The sequence below is a fragment of the Macaca thibetana genome, chromosome 14 (genome assembly GCF_024542745.1).
Source record: "Macaca thibetana thibetana isolate TM-01 chromosome 14, ASM2454274v1, whole genome shotgun sequence".
In the NCBI taxonomy this organism is placed as follows: domain Eukaryota; kingdom Metazoa; phylum Chordata; class Mammalia; order Primates; family Cercopithecidae; genus Macaca; species Macaca thibetana.
The window spans coordinates 66,198,287-66,217,072 of NC_065591.1; the positions used below are offsets into that span (position 1 = coordinate 66,198,287).

The following is an 18,786-nucleotide window of genomic DNA, read 5'->3' on the forward strand; positions in this document are numbered from 1 at the left end:
CCAAGTTTAACAAGAGAAGACAGCCCGGACATGGTGGCTCATACCTGTAATCCCAGTACTTTGAGAGGCTGAGGCGGGCAGATCATGAGGTCAGGAGTTCAAGACCAACCTAGCCAATATGATGAAACCCTGTCTCTGCTAAAAACACAAAAATTAGCCAGGTGTGGTGGTGTATGCCTGTAATCCCAGCTACTCAGGCGGCTGAGGTAGAAGAATCACTTGAACCCAGGAGGCGGAGGTTGCAGTGAGCCGAGATTGCACCACTCCACTCCAGCCCAGGTGATAGAGCGAGACTCCGTCTCAAAAAAAAAAAACAAAAAAAAAAAAAAAAAAAAAAAAAAAACGGCTGGGCATGGTGGCTCACGCCTGTAATCCCAGCACTTTGGGAGGCCGAGGCAAGCGGATCACGAGATCAAGAGATGGAGATAATCCTGGCCAACCAACATGGTAAAACCCCGTCTCTACTAAAAATACAAAAATTAGCTGGGCATAGTGGTGCACACCTGTAGTCCAGCTACTCGGGAGGCCGAGTCAGGAGAGTCGCTTGAACCCGGGAGGCTGAGGTTGCAGTGAGCTGAGATCATGCCACTGCACTCCAGCCCAGGTGACAGAGTGAGACTCCATCTCAAAAAATAAAATAAAATTTAAAAAAGCACTGAGATGCACCACTAGGTAATAAAAACACATTCACACCAAGACTCGTATGCAAATTTTTTAGTACCAAAACTGGAGCTTATCCAACATCCATCATCTGGTCAGTAAATAAATAAAATATGGTACATTCATACAATAAAATACTACTCAGCAATAAAAAGTAATCAACTACTGATGTTTGCACTAACATGAAAGATGATATATTCATTTGCTTGGGCTGCCATAACAAAGTTCCACAGACTAGATGACTTAATACAAATTTTGGACAGGTGCGGTGGCTCACGTCTGTAATCCCAGCACTTTCGGAGGCTGAGGTGGGCAGATCACTTGAGGTCAGGAGTTTGAGAGCAGCCTGGCCAACATTAGCAAAACCCTGTCTCTATGAAAATACAAAAATTAGCCAGGTGTAATGGTGGGCGCCTATAGTCCCAGCTACTGGGGAGGCTGAGGCAGGAGAATCACTTGAACTTGGGAGGCAGAGGTTGCAGTGAGCTGAGATTGCGCCACTGCACTCCAGCCTGGGCAACAGAGTGAGACTCCATCTCAAAAAACAAACAAACCAACAAACAAAATAAATAAATTTATTTTCTCACAGTTCTGAAGGCTAGAAATCAAGGTGTTGTCAGAGTTTATTTCTTCTGAAGCCTCTCTTTTTGGCTTGCAGAAGGCCATCTTCTCCCCATGTCTTCACATAGTCTTCCTCTGTACATGTACAAGTCCTCATCTCTTATAAGGACATCTGTCATTAGATTAAGACCCACTCTAATGCCCTAATTTTAACTTAAGTACCATTTTAAAGACTGTCTCCAAATACAGTCACATTCTGAGGTCCTGGAGGTTAGGACTTTGACATATGAATTCGGAAGGGACAAAATTCAGCCCAAAACAGAAGTCATACACAAAAACTACATGTTGTATGGTTCCATCTGCATGAGGTTTCTGTTTTTATTTTTTAATTTTGTTGTTGTTGCTGTTGTTACAGGATCTTGCTATGTTGCCCAGGATTGAATGCAGTGGCACAGTCATGGCTCACTGCAGCATCGACCTCCCAGGCTCAAATGATCCTCCCACCTCAGCCTCCTGAGTATATCAGACTACAGGTATGCACCACCACGCCCAGCTAATTTTTTTTTTTTTAGAGATGGGGTCTTGCCATGCTGTCCAGGCTGGTCTCGAACTTCTGAGCTCAGGTTATCTATCCTCCTGCCTCAGCCTCCCAGAAGTGCTAGGATTACAGGAATGAGCCATCATGCCCGGCTTAATTTTTAAAATTTTTTGTATAGAGAGGGTCTCACTATGTTACCCAAACTGGTCTTAAATTCCAGGGGTTCATAGCTATCCTCCCACTTTGGCCTCCCAAAGCACAAGGATTACAGGTATGAGCCACCATGCCCAGCATGTTGCATGAAATTTTTAGAACAGACAAAATTATAGAGACAGCAGGTCAGTGGTTACTTAGGGCTAAGGGGTGAGAGTAGGATTGACTGCGTAAGTGGAGAATATAAGGCACAAGGAAACTTTGGGAATGATGGAAGTGTTCTAAGACTGGATTTGGGTGATGGTTACACAACTATAAATTTACTAAAATTCACCTGACCGTATACTTAAAATGGGTAAATTTTATGGTATCTAAATTGTTTATCAATAAAGTTATTAAAATAAAGCTGTAGGGGGGCCATGGAAGGAGTTTTACCTGGGGTTTGGGGGAGTGGTCAAGGTCAAGGTCAGTTTAGCATTTAGAACCATCTGTTTTTTTTGAGATGGAGTCTTGCTGTGTTGCCCAGGCTGGAGTGTAGCGGCACGATCTCGGCTCACTGCAATGTTCGCCTCCCAGGCTCAAGCCGTTCTCCTGCCTCAGCCTCCCAAGTAGCTGGGATTACAGGCACGTGCCACCATGCCTGGCTAATTTTTGTATTTTTAGTAGAGGTGGAGTTTCGCCATGTTGGCCAGGCTGGTCTTGAACTCTTGACCTCAAGTGATCCACCCACCTTGGCCTCCCAAAGTGCAAGAATTACAAGCGTGAGCCGCTGCACCCGGCCTAGAACCATATTTCTAGTGGTGAGTGTGGAGGACAGACTGGAAGAGGTGGAAATGGAGACAGGAAGACCAGTGGGGAGGCTGAAAGATGGCCGGACCTGTGCTCAGCAAGGGGCAGTAAGGGTGGGAGTATACTTGGCACCTGCTGTTTGATAGGTGATGTGTGGGAAATGTGGTTCCCAGGGATGGCCACAGAGGGACACCAGCTTCCTGGAGGAGGGAATGCCTCGTGAAAGTGCCCAGCAGGCCAGGCGCGGTGGCTCACACCTGTAATCCTAGCATTTTGGGAGGTGGAGGCAGGTGGATCACCTGAGGTCAGGAGTTTGAGCCCAGCCTGGCCAACATGGCGAAACCCTGTCTCTACTAAAAATACAAAAAATTAGCTGGGTGTGGTGGTGCACGCCTATAATCCCAGCTACTCAGGAGGCTGAGGCAGGAGAATCGCTTGAACCCAGGGGGTGGAGATTGCAGTGAGCTGAGATCGCACCACTTCGCTCCAGCCTGGGCTAAAGAGTGAGACTCCGTCAAAGAAAAGAAAGGGAAAGAAAGAAAAGAAAGAAAGAAAGGAAGGAAGGAAGGAAGGAAGGAAGGAAGGAAGGAAGGAAGGAAGGAAGGAAGGAAGGAAGGAAGGAAGGAAGGAAGGAAGGAAGGAAGGAAGGAAGGAAGGAAGGGAGGGAAGGGAGGAAGGAAGGAAAGAAGGAAGGAAGGGAAGGGAGGAAGGAAAGAAAGAAGGAAGGAAGGGAAGGGAGGGAAGGGAGGGAAGGGAGGGAAGGGAAGGAAGGGAGGGAAGGGAGGGAAGGAAGGGAAGAAAAGAAAGAAACAACCTAGCAGATGGATCCTTTGTCTGGCCTAATGGGGTTCTGAAAGGCCGAGATGTATCGACAGAGGCAGAGGATATATTTCTGGGTATGAATCAGCTCTGGCTGGGGGCAGCTCATCAGAAACCCAACCCTCCAAGATAAAAAATGAAGGCATTCCTTACTGACCTGATATCCCCACACTTCCCAGCCTCTTCTAGCCACACCACAGCCCAGTGGCTCATTTGTGGCCTGGCCATGTCTGTGCCAGGCTCCAGCTGGAACAGGATAAGTGATGGATTAGACATGGGCCTGGCCTTCAGGAGCTCACAGCAAACTGAGTGAGAGAGCTGTGTAAGGTATGGATGCCTCTTTAATTTTTTTAGCAACTGGTGCCAAAGTGTCCTGAGAAGAAATTAGGATAATCTATGAAAAACTACCCTATGGCCGCCTGGTACTTGGGTAGAGAATGGGCGGGATTGTGTTGCATTAGACAAGGGAGGTTTACACACACACATACACACACACGCAAGCACACACACACGCAAGCACACACACATACGCACGCACACACACGCACGCACACCCGCAACACATGCATACACACATGCATGCATGCACACACACGCACACACACACATATGCATGCACGCATGTGTTCCGACAAAGAGAAGGGGGAAGACGAAAATACCCTGGGCTGGGAAGCTGACTGAAACAAGGGAATTTTGAAAAGGAAAGACCTCATATGGGAAATCTTAGGTGTAAATTGTGTGAACTGTGCAGTATACCCCTTCCCCCCACACTCCTCACAGCCTTAGTACACTACCCAAATCCCCAAATGCCTGGTAGGATTGGATATTTCGTGGAAATCAGAAGCTGAAACAGAATCTCACCCAGCCAGATGAGAAGCAGCAGCACCATCTGGACTGTGTTTAATCAGCAGGAGGCCGTGAGACAAATGTCAGGAAGGAGGCTCTGAAGCTTCCAGACACAAAGGAATGGAGCAGAGTCGAGGGCAGTATTTCAGGCTGCAGCGAAGCAGGAAGCGAAGGCATGTGGCTGTGACAGCAGGTGCGTGCTGTTGGATGATGCTGGCGCTACTGCAGTTTGACATTGCTGAAGAGGAAGGTGGAAGAAGGACCAGACCCTGAAGAGCCTTGAATGCTCCTGTCTTCTCTACTAAGAAACTGAGACTTGCCGGACATGGTGGCTCACACCTGTAATCCCAGCACTTTGGGAGGTTGAAGTGGGCAGATCATTTGAGGTCAGGAGTTCGAGACTAGCCTGACCTACACAGTGAAACCCTATCTCTACCAAAAATACAAAAAAAAAAAAAAATTAGCCAGGCGTGGTAGCATGCACCTATAGTCCCAGCTACTCAGGAGGCTGAGGCAGGAGACTCCCTTGAACCCAGGAGGTGGAGGTTGCAGTGAGGTGAGATCGTGCCATTGCAGTCCAGCCTGGGTGACAGAGTGGGACTCCATGAAGGAAGGAGGGAAGGAAGGAGTGGGAGGCGGGGAGGGAAAGAAGGAAGGAAGGAAGAAAGAAAGAGAGAGAAAGGAGAGAGACTTTATTCTAAAATCAACAGAGAACCACCAAAGGGTTTTAAGCAGGGAGTAACATCATCAGATCTGTGTTTCAGAAACATCATCCTGGCCGGGTGCAGTGGCTCACACCTGTAATCCCAGCACTTTGGGAGGCCGAGGCAGGCGGATCGTGAGATCAAGAGATTGAAACCATCTTGGCCCACATGGTGAAACTCTGTCTCTACTGAAAATATAAAAATTAGCTGAGCGTGGTGATGGTCACCTGTAGTCCCAGCTACTCAGGAGGCTGAGGCAGGAGAATCATTTGAACCCAGGAGGCAGAGGTTGCAGTGAGCTGAGATCACTCCACTGCACTCCAGCCTGGCAACAGAGACTCTGTCAAGAAGGAAGGAAGGGAGGGAGGGAGGGAGGGAGGGAGGGAGGAAGGAAGGAAGCTCATCCTAGAACTTGTGTTAAAGATGAACCAGGGCCAGGGAGGGCGGATTGGAGTAGAGATGAGGCTAGAAAAGATGAGGACAAGCAGGCATTTCCTTTATTAGCAGAAAACTTAAAAGAAAAGACTGATGATAGGAGGGCCTGAAATAGGGCAGGTATGAGGAGAGCAGTGGAGTGGTGGAGGTATCACAGAGCAAGGGGAAACGAGAGAAGTTAGTTGGGTAAGTCCACTATCTGATTTTGCCTTAGGAAGAAAATACTGAAAGGTAAGATACTTCAAATTAGTCAACCCCAAACATATGGAGTGTTTACTAAAGTACTATGTGTCAAGATTGTATGTAGGAACGTGTGAAGCCTCTTTCTGGGGTCTCTAGCAGCAGGGCTGTTTGCAGCCGTCAAGCCTGCTTAGGACCTGGGCTCGTTGCCTCTCTGTCCTCATTTCTGATCACCGGGTCTTTCAAGGAAGCTGGATTTCCCCATTAGCTTATCTATAATGTTCACCTGATAACAGACAATAGTCATTGCAGTGGTGCAAGGAAAAGTAGACAACACCTTCCACAAACAATATTCTGTAACTCAACAAAAGGGACTATAGAGCAGAACAATATTTAATTCACTTTCATCCACCCATCCATCTATTCACCAGGCATTCAGTTTCCGCCAATAAATATTTGCTAAGGGCCTGTTCATTCCAGTTTTAGCCAAGTAGGGTGCTGGGAACCAGGGATGAAAAGGCCTTTGAAGAATTCCCTTTCCATGTCCCCTCCTGCAGATTCCAGCCTTCAGTTCCTCCAGTCCTGCCTCCCTGACTGACAACACTCTAGATGAAACAGACCCCACAATGCCTGGCGTGCCTTTTCCTAAGACAAATGTCCACCACCACCTCCTAGCCCTGTGGCTTAGACAGACATGCTATGAAGCTCATGACCATCCTCAACGCCTTCCACCTCTCCATTTCCACGTAGTTAATTGGCCAGAGTTGTCTTCACCTTCTATCCAGTTCTTCTCACTCTTCATTCCTTAAATTACTGAACTCTGGCTCTTGCGACTGTCACTCCTCTAGCCGATGGAGGCCAAATTCAATGCATTCCTTTTTTTTTTTTTTTTTTTTTTTTTCTGTGATGGAGTCTCACTCTGTAGCCCAGGCTGGAGTGAAGTGGCATGATCTCAGCTCACTGCAACCTCCGCCTCCTGGGTTCAAGCAATTCTCCTGCCTCAGCCTCCCAAGTAGTTGGGATTATAGGCGCCCACCACCACACTCAGCTAATATTTGTTTTTTCATTTTGTTTTGTTTTGTTGAGATGGAGTCTCGCCCTGTCACCCAGGCTAGAGTGCAATGGCACAATCTCGGCTCACTGCAACCTCCACCTCCCGGTTCAAGCAATTCTCTTGCCTCAGCCTCCCGAGTAGCTGGGATTACAGATGCCTACCACCATGCCCAGCTAATTTTTGTATTTTTAGCAGAGACGGGGTTTCACCATGTTGGCCAGGCTGATCTTGAACTCCTGACTTCGTGATCCACCTGCCTCGGCCTCCCAAACTGCTGAGATTACAGGCGTGAGCCACCGCTCCTAGCCTAAGTTTTGTATTTTTAGTAGAGATGGGGTTTAAACATGTTGCCCAGGCTGATCTTGAACTCCTGACCTCAGGTGATCCAACTGCCTCAACTTCCCAAAGTGCTGGGATTATAGGCGTGAGCCACTGCATCGGGCCAACATGGTCTTTTAACTGTCTGTTAACTTATCTGTCTCCAACCTGGGTCATATGTCTCTTGTATACTATTGTATCTCATATATATAGTGAATTCTAAGAAGAAACTCAGTGAACAAGTGAGGAATGAATGAATGAGCACTTGTCTAAGAGGAACCTGTCCATGGGCTGCTTAGTATCCTGAAAAAAATTTTGATAATCTGAGATTTAAAAAAAAACAAAAACAAAAACTGAAATAAGTTGAGCAAATTGGACTGGGCCAGTTAGGAATTACAAAATGGGGAACTGTTGAGAAAATCTGTAGTTAGTCATGGGCCAAAAGCTGGAAGTGGTGGTTGACATGAACCATAGCAACGATGGCTCTGTTTATACTAAAATTATGAGGAAACAAAAACTGTGGTTAAGCAGAGAAGAAAACAGAGCAGTCATACAGAAAGAAGCAATGAGGTCAAAAGACAATGAGGCAAAGAGAGCAGCTCACTCCCTCAAGACTGTGTCTGCAACAGCCCTTGCCCTTCTTCACCTGACATGAAAGCTAAGCCCACGTGACAGCTCCTCAGGAAGTCTCCCTGACCAGCAGTGTTTGGGGGCAGAAAGCAATGTTCTCTGAAAAAAGGATCATATGCTTCTTTCTAGCCCTGAATGCCAACCCCACCTGACACACATTGTAAGAATTCAGAGGCCAGGTGCAGTGGCTCACGCTTATAATCCCAGCACTTTGGGAGGCCGAGGTTGGCAATCACCAGGTCAGGAGTTCGAGACCAGCCTGGCCAATATGGTGAAACCCCATCTCTCCTAAAAATACAAAAATTAGCCCAGCTACTCGGGAGGCTGAGGCAGGAGAATTGCTTGAACCTCGGAGGCCTATAATCCCAGCTACTCGGGAGGCTGAGGCAGGAGAATTGCTTGAACCTGGGAGGCGGAGGTTGCAGTGAGCCAAGATCATACCACTGCACTCCAACCTGGGTGGCAGAGGGAGACTCTGTCTCAAAAAAAAAAATTTCAGAAATGATGTGCTTAAGACAAAACTGCCCATAGCCAGTTTTCAGTTATCTTCACTTTTAGCATCACTATTCCAAGCACTCTCCCCACCCCCAAGGGAAGGGAGAAAGGAAAAAAATTATACAAAGCATATGCAAGGTGGGGATGGGAGGTCCTCATGCTCTTTTTCTGAATGTCTGAGGCAGCAAAGGTAGAGACATGAACATCTGGTGAGCGAGCTGAGGAATAAACAGGCTAGGGTGTGAGTGTGGCTGGGAGCATGATGGGGTGGTATACGTATGGAGCAGGAAAACCAGTATCACACTGTCCTCTTGGCTCACCCACTTAGTTTTGGTAACTGAGGGATTTTGCATTGATTTTTATAGTACTGATAAGGTGTTTTAGAACAAGCACCTGGAGACTTATCTCACTGTCCTTGAGCTCCTACGTCACCAGCTGTCAAGAGGGTAATGTGTCCTGGCCTGGGTAGCTATACATTCCCCAAGACAGTCTATGCAAGATACACATGTTCTCATAAAACTTTATGAGAACTTTAAAAAATGCGTTTATTTTTGAGATAGGGTCTTGCTTTGTCACCCAAGCTGGAGTGCAGTGGCATGAACATAGCTCACTGCAGCCTTGACCTCCTGGGCTCAAGTGATCCTCCTGCCTCAGCCTCCTGAGTAGCTAGGACTACAGGCACAAGCCACCACACCTGGCTATTTTTTTCTTTTTCTTTTTTTGTAGAGATGGGATTGCCCTGTGTTGCCTAGGCTGATCTCAAACTCCTAGACTCAAGCGATCCTCCCACCTCAGCCTCCCAAAATGTTGGGATTATAGGCATGAGCCACCGTGCCTGGCCTAAACAACTTTTTGAAAAAGAAGAAATACAGGCTTGTGATGTATTATTAAAAGTTGTAACAAAGACAGCACTCTGGCCGGGTATGGTGGTTTACGCCTGTAATCCCAGAACTCTAGGAGGACAAGGTGGGCGGATCACTTAAGGCCAGGAGTTTGAGACAAACCTGGCCAACATGGTGAAACCCTGTCTCTACCAAAAATACAAAACTTATCCAGGCGTGGTGGTGCTCACTTGTAGTTCCAGCTACTCAGGAGGTTGAGTTATGAGAATCGCTTGAACCCAGGAGGTAGAGGTTGCAGTGACCCGAGATTGCACCACTGTACTCCAGCCTGGGCAATAGAGCAAGACTCTGTCTCAAAAAAAAAAAAAAAAAAAAAAAAAAAAGACAGCACTCTGATTTCATTTTTATATATTTCGCCAAATGAAAGGAAGGATTACATGGTATATATTCCTGGTATCCAGGCCCAAAGTTTTTCCCTGATTTCCTCTGATCTGGTGAGCTGCCTCCTCTGAGTTCTTCTGGCACGCTGTGATTCCCTCACACTGTATTGCTGTTTGCCCTATACAGACTGTAAACTCCCAGAGATGAAGACCATGCTGTGTCCCCATTAATCACATAGAGCCTGGTATACAAGAGGCCTTTAGCAATGTTCATCGAATGAATGAATGAATGAATGAGTGATCTAATTACTAAATACATCTGTGTCAACAAGAAATATATTGGTGTTAAGATTACTTCTTTTTTTGTTTTGTTTTGTTTTGTTTTGTTTTGTTTGTGTTTGATACAGGGTCTCACTCTGTTGCCCAGGCTAGAGTGCAATGGCAGGATCTCAGCTCACAGCAACCTCCACCTGCCAGGTTCAAGTGATCCTCCCGCCTCAGCCTCCCAAGTAGCTGGGATTACAAGTGTGAGCCACCACACCTGGCTAATGTTTGTATTTTTCAGTAGAGACATTGTTTCCCCATGTTGGTGAGGCTGGTCTCAAACTCCTGGCCTCAAGCGATCCTCCTGCCTTGGCTTCCCAAAGTGCTGGGATTATAGGCGTAAACCACAGAGCCTGGTCTTAAGATTACTTTAATCTTATACATCTTAGTTGACCTGTTACCCGCTTGGAATGTTACCCCCAATAAACCTGTAGTATCCCGGAAGGCCAGCCAACTGGTAGGGTTCCTAAGTTGCCCCCAAGGGCTTCCTTTCCTGTGCAGAGGCCTGGCTTCCTTCCCTCCTCTGAGTCTGGGAACCCTGCCTGCACAAAGGTTGATTGCTCATCACCCTGCCCCAATATTGAGCCCTGTCTAGATTTCCCACTCCATGCCCCATCAGAATCATTAGATTCTCTGATGCGATTATTTCTGGGATGAGGCAGGGACGAAGAAGACAGAGGAGGGTCAACCTTCTACTTCTGACACTTAGGTTCTTTTTTGAGGCATGGAGGCTGAGGTCCTATGGTTCCCACTGCTGGTGGCACCTGACGCCAACATCCCCGACAGTTTTGTCTGGCCTCTCCTTTGGTTAGAAAATGCTTTGGCTGATTGATTATTCTGGCTTCTGGAGAACTGCTTTTGTTCTCAACATGAGGCACCATCCTTAAGGAATAAGGAGTGAGTGTTTTTTTTGTTTTTGTTGTTGTTGTTGTTGTTGTTTTTTAAAGTGACATTTAAGATGTTGTAGGTAGGAATGGTGGTTCTAGTCCTTTTTGGAGATTACCTTTTACATTTTATTTTATTTTTTTAATGGAGTCTCACTCTGTTGCCCAGGGTGGAGTGCAATGGCATGATCTAGGCTCACTGCAACCTCCATCTCCTGGGTTCAAGCGATTCTCCTGCCTCAGCTTCCCAAGCAGCTAGGATTACAGGTGCCTGCCACCACGCCCAGCTAATTTTTGTATTTTTAGTAAAGATGGGGCTTCCGCATGCTGGCCAGGCTGGTCTCAAACTCCCAACCTCAGGCGATCTGCCCGCCTCGACCTCCCGAAGTGCTGGGATTATAGGCATGAGCCACCTCGCCCGGCCACCTTTTACATTTTAAATAGCGAAACATTACAGATGATTGGAATAAAAAGAGTTAATTTAACATTACTAAATGCTCCATTTTTTTCAAAATGAAAATATGTTCATTCTTTTCTGATTATAAAAATGATACATACTCTTGGCCGGGTGCAGTGGCTCATACCTATAATCCCAGCACTTTGGGAGGCTGAGGCGGGCAGATCACCTGAGGTGGGGAGTTCGAGACCAGCCTGACCAACATGGAGAAACCCCATCTCTACTAAAAATACAAAATTAGCTGGGTGTGGTGGCGCATGCCTGTAATCCCAGCTACTCGGGAGGCTGAGGCAGGAGAATCACCTGAACCCGGGAGGCGGAGGTGGCAGTGAGCCGAGATCGCACCATTGCACTCCAGCCTACGCAACAAGAGTGAAACTCCATCTCAAAAAAATAAATAAATAAAAATGATACGGACTCTTGTTAACACTTCCAAACACATATAAGAAAAAATAGATATAAAGAAGAAAACAAAAATCAGCCAAATGCTATTGTGTAAAGACAACCACAGTGTCGAGAACATGGTGTTTGGGCACACCTGGGCTGGAAACACATCTTTACCACTTACTTAATTTCTCTGAGCTCCAGTTTCTTCATCTGTACAATAGGGATAATAATTTAAGCTAAATGACATCTAGAAAATAGAGATAATAGTGGGTAGGTAATAATACTTTATCGGTTGTTTCAAATATTAAATGAAAATATTCAAGTAAAAGGCCTAGCATAGTGCCTACACATGCAGTGAATGGTAATTCATAGTGGACACTCTTTGAGGTCTCCTTGTTTCTCAATCCTATATTTTTCCCCTTAAATCTCACTGCTTTTGGTGTAATTACACCTAAGTTAGGACAGGCGCGGTGGCTCATGCCTGTAATCCCAGCACTTTGGAGACCAAGGTGGATGGATCACCTGAGGTTGGGCGTTCAAGACCAGCCTGGCCAATATGGTGAAACCCCATCTCTACTAAAAATATAAAAATTAGCCAGGTGTGGTGGCAGGTGCCTGTAATCCCAGCTACTCAGGAAGCTGAGGCAGGAGGATTGCTTGAGCCTAGGAGGCAGATGTTGCAGCAAGCCAAGATCGTGCCACTACACTCCAGCCTGGGCGAGAGAGCGAGACTCTGTCTCAAAACACCAAACAACCAAACAAACAAAAAAACTAAATCAGTAAACATTTATTAAGAAGCTATTAGATGCTGGTGGTGGTGGTGTCATTATTATTGTTACATTAGGATGAGGCTAGTTGTAAAGTCCTACTTACTACCTACTACTTAGTTATTTGTTTAAGCAAACCTTGTCTTAGAACTTACATGGAATTGTTTTCTACTCACTCTTCCCATTGACAACACAAAATCAGTCTCAAATTTGGGCCCTTTTTTGGTGAAGGGATAATTGAATCTAACAGGATTGGCTGAGGATTAAATGAGCCACTCTAGGCAAAGTACTCAAAACATGGTATGTGCTCAATAAATGATAGTTATTATCATCCAAGCAATGTATACAACCTACAACACTCTTCATTCAGGATTTATGGGAGTAAAAGTACAGAGGAGTTCTCTTTTCTGGAGTCTTTTCTGGTTTACTTTTGACCCTAAAATGAAGCCTTCAGGCATTATCTAGATAAAATACTAATCTCCTGGACACAGTCCTAGGCTTCTTCACTGGCATTTGCTAGCTGTAGTTCCCTTCCAAATCTAATCAAAGGTCTATACTCCCCGCAACCTTCCCTTACCTCCAACACCTGACCCAGAACTTTCAATGTTAACTTTTGCCTGGACTCTATGTTGTCATATCATGTGATACTCAACATATCCAATTTGTTACTTGGTTTCTACTGAAAGCAATTCTCACTTGACTGATGTGCACAGGAATCCCAAAATTCTGCAATAAAACGTGTTAGAGTTTACTGTACTTATTATTGGTTTTACATGTACAGTTGTAAACTAATAATGAGATAGCAAAACACAGTGTTTAAGATCATGGATGCTGTGGCCAGATTGCCTGGGTTATAATTCTAGCTCTGTTGCTTTGTGACCTTGGGCAAGTTATTTAACCTCTCTGTGACAGAGTTTACTTTTCTGAATAAAGGGAATAACAACATGCTTTACTTTCCAGGGTTGTTATGGAGATTAGATGGGTTAATGTGTGTAAAGCACTTGGAATGGAGCCTATCAAATAGTCAGTGGTATGTAACTGTTTGTTATACAATAACAGTTGCCATTTATGGAGGCTTAGTTATCTCCCAGGCACAGAGCATGTTACTTTCAACCCTCTCAATCATGCAAGGTAGATAAATTATTTACAGTGATGCACGAGGGCTGGCCGGTACTTGCTTATGAGAGCTGAATGTTAAATTTTCAGAAAGTTTGCAAGTCAGTTAAACAGAGCCATTACTAAAAATTAAATTATATAAATGTGCAATCAAATTATATTAAACACAAGGCAATAAATATTCAAATTTCATCACTTCCTAAGTATTTTACTACTGTCTATGCTCTTTTCGTTTGTTTGTTTTTTTTTTTTAGACAGACAGGTCTCACTATGTTTCCCAAGCTGGACTCGAACTCCTGGGATCAAGGGATGCTCCTGTCTTTGTCTCCCAAAGTACTGAGATTACAGATGTGAGTCACTGTGCCTGGCCTATCTATGCTCTTGAGGTTATTTATGTTTATTGTGTCTGTATGGTGGAAATAATGGTGTGATACTGTGCAACTGTTCCTAACTCTGCATTCTATGGCATCAATATCTGTAGCTTGAATTTTGCGATGTGGAGCATTTATACCACAGAAGTGCAACCACTTCAGATCAGGGCTTTTTTTATTTAGCAAGTTGGTTATTACACATTTATCTGTACATCGCTGGATATTATTATCTCTTCTTTTAAGATGATAAAAGAGGTTAAATGATTTGCCTAAAGCCACACAGCTAGTAAGTGGTAAAGCTGGGATTCAGGCCCAGATTTTTGTTTGTTTGCTTTCTTGCTTTTTACAAGAAAAATTGTTTCCAAAGCCTATATGCTTTTCATTCAGTTACCCTCCAAATTGGAAAAGGAATAGTCAAACTGGGTAGACCTTAGACACAGAAACAGAAAAGCTATCTCTTTTCTTCCCCCTCCAGCTCTCCTGCCCTTAATGTACACACTCAACCCCTAGTCTACCCAATCCTGTGCAGAGCTGTAGTCATTCCTTTCTAGTCCCATTATCCCAACCCAGACTTAGAGATACCTTTCATTATTTATCTTGATTTGATAATTACTGCCTTGCTTTGCATCACTTTTGCCCATTATCCCTTCTTCCCAGAATTTCCTTTCTATTGTCCAAGGTTAAGATTAAACCCAGTCTTTCTAATACCTCTACCTATTTTCTATTTTCCTAGTTTGAGAAGGCTTGACACTGTAGTTAAGATTCCTCAAATACTTTTTCCTGTGCCGGCAGCCGGGGTGAGAGGAGCGTGGCTGTCTCCTCTCTCTGCCATGGCATGTGCTCTCCCACTGATATCGGTGTACTCCAAAAAGGGGGAGTCATCTGGCAAAAATGTCACTTTGCCTGCTGTATTCAAGGCTCCTATTCGACCAGATATTGTGAACTTTGTTCATACCAACTTGCGCAAAAACAACAGACAGCCCTACGCTGTCAGTGAATTCGCAGGTCATCAGACCAGTGCTGAGTCTTGGGGTACTGGCAGAACTGTGGCTCGAATTCCCAGAGTTCCAGGTGGTGGGACTCACCGCTCTGGCCAGGGAGCTTTTGGAAACATGTGTTGTGGAGGCCGAATGTTTGCACCAACTAAAACCTGGCACCGTTGGCATTGTAGAGTGAACACAACCCAAAAATGATATGCCATCTGTTCTGTCCTGGCTGCCTCAGCCCTACCAGCACCGGTCATGTCTAAAGGTCATCGTGTTGAGGAAGTTCCTGAACTTCCTTTGGTAGTCGAAGATAAAGTTGAAGGCTACAAGAAGACCAAATAAGCTGTTTTGCTCCCTAAGAAACTTAAAGCCTGGAATGATATCAAAAAGGTCTATGCCTCTCAGTGAATGAGGGCTGGCAAAGGCAAAATGAGAAACCATTGCCGTATCCAGCGCAGGGGGCCATGCATCATCTATAATGAGGATAATGGCATCATCAAGGCCTTCAGAAACATCCCTGAAATTACTCTGCTTAATGTAAGCAAACTGAACATTTTGAAGCTTGCTCCTGGTGGGCATGTGGGACGTTTCTGCATCTGGACTGAGAGTGCTTTCTGGAAGTTAGATGAATTGTATGGCACTTGGTGTAAAGTCGCTTCCCTCAAGAGTAACTACAATCTTCCCATGCACAAGATGATTAATACAGATCTTAGCAGAATCTTGAAAAGCCCAGGGATCCAAAGAGCCCTTCGAGCACCACGCAAGAAGATTCATCGCAGAGTCCTAAAGAAGAACCCACTGAAAAACCTGAGAATCATGTTGAAGCTAAACCCATATGCAAAGACCGTGCACCGGAATACCATTCTTCGCCAGGCCAGGAATCACAAGCTCCAGGTAGATAAGGCAGCTGCTGCAGCAGCAGCACTAGAAGCCAAATCAGATGAGAAGGTGGCGGTTGCAGGCAAGAAGCCTGTGGTAGGGAAGAAAGGAAAGAAGGCTGCTGTTGGTGTTAAGAAGCAGAAGAAGCCTCTAGTGGGAAAAAAGGCAGCCGCTACCAAGAAACCAGCCCCTGAAAAGAAGCCTGCAGAAAAGAAACCTGCTACAGAGGAAAAGAAGCCTGCTGCATAAACTCTTAAATTTGATTATTCCATAAGGGTCACATCATTTTGGACAACTTCTTTTGAAAAAATACCTGATCATACAGGCAGTGAGGAAAAAAAAAAAAGATTCCTCAAATAATCAATTTCCTTAAACTTTTGATTAATGCAAACATCCACGTAGAAAACTATATATACATATCAAAAGTATGTACCTCAAATCATTTTCCAAACTCAACACACCATGCAACCAGCACCAAGATCAAGAACATTACCTTCATCTCAGAAGCCTCCTCATAGTCCCTTCCAGTTTCTACCCTACCAAGGGTAACCACTAATCCAGCTAAGTCATTCAGCCCTAATATTGGCATGTCCTTTGGGTTGGGCTGGGTACTCTAAACAGTGTGGTTGATATAGGAGTTAAGAAGAAATCACTTAGGCAGATAGTAAAAGGGTAGGAGTCCACGGTAAGGCTTTTCTTTTTAATGAAAAGCAGCCCCAAATCATTTTATAACAAAGACCAGCCTGTAAAGTCGAGCTGCAGATGTAGACAAGCAAGTTGGGAGCTTGCACGGGTGAATGTGGGCAGGAACTAGGCACTAGACATGTTCAAGATGGCGGCTCCATCATCCCTTCTCTGCTAGCCACGTGTACAGTAAGGAGCAGACAAGATGATGCCAGCCAAGGAGAGTTCATTTGCATCATAAGATTAGGGTGGGGATACCAGCCTTCTCCCTGGGCTATGTAAATGTCACACCTGATCGAAACAATCTGTGAGCCCTACATAAATCAGACACCGCCTCCTCAAGCTGGACTATAAAGTCCAGTGCATCTGCCACCATGATCACTAGGAGACCCCTCTCTCTCTCTATAAAGAGAACTGTTTCTCTTTCTCTTCTGCCTATTAAACCTCCGCTCCTAAACTCTTTGTGTTAGTGTCCTAAATTTTCCTGGCGCCAGACTACCAACCCCAGGGTATATAGCCCAGACAACATAGCCACTTCACTGTCATCTGCTCCATTTGGCATAGGGATAGTATCAAGACTCTTCCCTGGCCAATTATCTTGACTTACTTCCCACTCCTGTGGAGCACTGACAAGAGGCCTGAGTTCTGATCCCACAGCAACCATCTAATAATCCTGGAAAAATCTACTTCTCTCTAAGCCTCAACAATCTAGTCTCTAAAACATGGACAATGGCCAGGCGCAGTGGCTCACACTTGTAATCCCAGCACTTTGGGAGGCAGAGGCGGGCGGATCACTTGAGGTCAGAAACTCAAGACCAGCCTGGCCAACAAGGCAAAACCCCCTCTCTACTAAAAATACAGTTTGGTGTGGTGGTGCATGCCTGCAATTCCAGCTACTCAGGAGGTGGAGGCATGAGAATCGCATGAACCTGTGAGGCAGAGAGATTGCAGTGAGTGAAGATCGTGCCACTGCACTCCAGCCTGGGCAACAGATCGAGACTCCGTCTCAAAAAATAAAACAAAATAAATTAATGGGCTGGGCGTGGTGGCTCATGCCTGTAATCCCAGCACTTTGGGAGGTGGAGGCAGGTGGATTGCCTGAGGTTGGGAGTTCAAGACCAGCCTGACCAACATGGAGAAACCTGTCTCTACTAAAAATACAAAATGAGGCACATGTATACATACGTTACAAACCTGCAGGTTGCGCACACGTACCCTAGAACTTAAAGTATAAAAAAAAAGTTACAATTTTTAGGTACAAGAATATTTGTATTTTAGATGTTGAAACATACACAAAATAAAATAAAATAAAAATAAAAATACAAAATTAGCTGGGCATGGTGGTGCAGGCCTGTAATCCCAGCTACTCGGGAAGCTGAGGCAGAAGAATCGCTTGAACCCGGGAGGCGGAGGTTGCGGTGAGCCGAGATTGCGCCATTGCACTCCAGCCTGGGCAACGGGAGCAAAATTCCATCTCAAAATAAATAAATAAATAAATAAATAAAATATGGACAATATAATGCATTTGCAGCATTGCTATGAGGACTAAATGAAATATTGCTCTCCAAGTACCTGGTACAGTGTGTCTGGTATATAATAATGTAATAGTCAATGATTATAGATTTTATTGTGTGCAGGTACTGCATGAGGGTTTTATGTATATTACCTCATTTATAACTGGCCAAATATAATTATTTGATTTTCTCATCTGCTTCCAGTTTTTCATGTCTCAGTCAAGGGCATCACCATTTACCTAAAGATTTATGTTCTATATCTAGGTATTTTCCTTGATTCCTGTTTTTTCCACACTCCACTCATCTAATTCATCAGCAGGTTTTGCCGACTAACAGAAAACTCAAGTCACTCAGTTCTCTCAATTTCCACTACCACTACTCTATTTTAAAAAATGTATTGGCTGGGCACAGTGGCTTATGCCTGTAATCCCAGCACTTTGGGAGGCTGACGCGGGTGGATCACCTGAGGTTAGGAGTTCAATACCAGCCTGGCCAACATGGCGAAACCCTGTCTCTACTAAAAATCCAAAAAATTAGCTGGGCGTGGTGGTGGGCGCCAGTAATCCCAGCAACTTGGGAGGCAGAGGCAGGAGAATCACTTGAACCCGGGAGGCAGAGGTTGCAGTGAGCCGAGATTGCGCCATTGCACTCCAACCTGGGTAACAGGAGCAAAACTCCATCTCAAAAAAAAAAAAAAATTACTATTTTTTGAGACAGGGTCTCACCCTGTCACCCAGGCTATATGCAGTGGCGTTATCAAGCGCTTGTACCTCCTGGGCTCAATCCATCCTCCCACTTCAGAGCTGGGACCACAGACCACAGGCTTGCGCCACCACCATGGCTTTTTTTTTTTTTTTTTTTTTTTTTTTTTTTTTTTTAGTAGAGATGGAGTTTCACTATGTTGCTGAGGCTGGTCTTGAAATCCTGGGGCTCAAGTGATCCCCTTGCCTTGGCCTCCCAAAGCGCTGGGATTGTAGGTGTGACCTACGGTATCTGGCACTGCTACCCTACTT

At 45.2% G+C, this 18,786-nt stretch overlaps 1 pseudogene across 1 annotated transcript; it reads left to right on the forward strand.

The window, feature by feature from the left end:
• Positions 1 to 14,491: 14,491 nt before the first annotated feature.
• On the forward strand, positions 14,492 to 15,903 carry LOC126935083 (60S ribosomal protein L4-like; annotated as a pseudogene). Its single transcript, XR_007719192.1, has one exon. The product of XR_007719192.1 is annotated as a 60S ribosomal protein L4-like (transcript).
• The last annotated feature ends 2,883 nt before the right edge of the window (positions 15,904 to 18,786 follow it).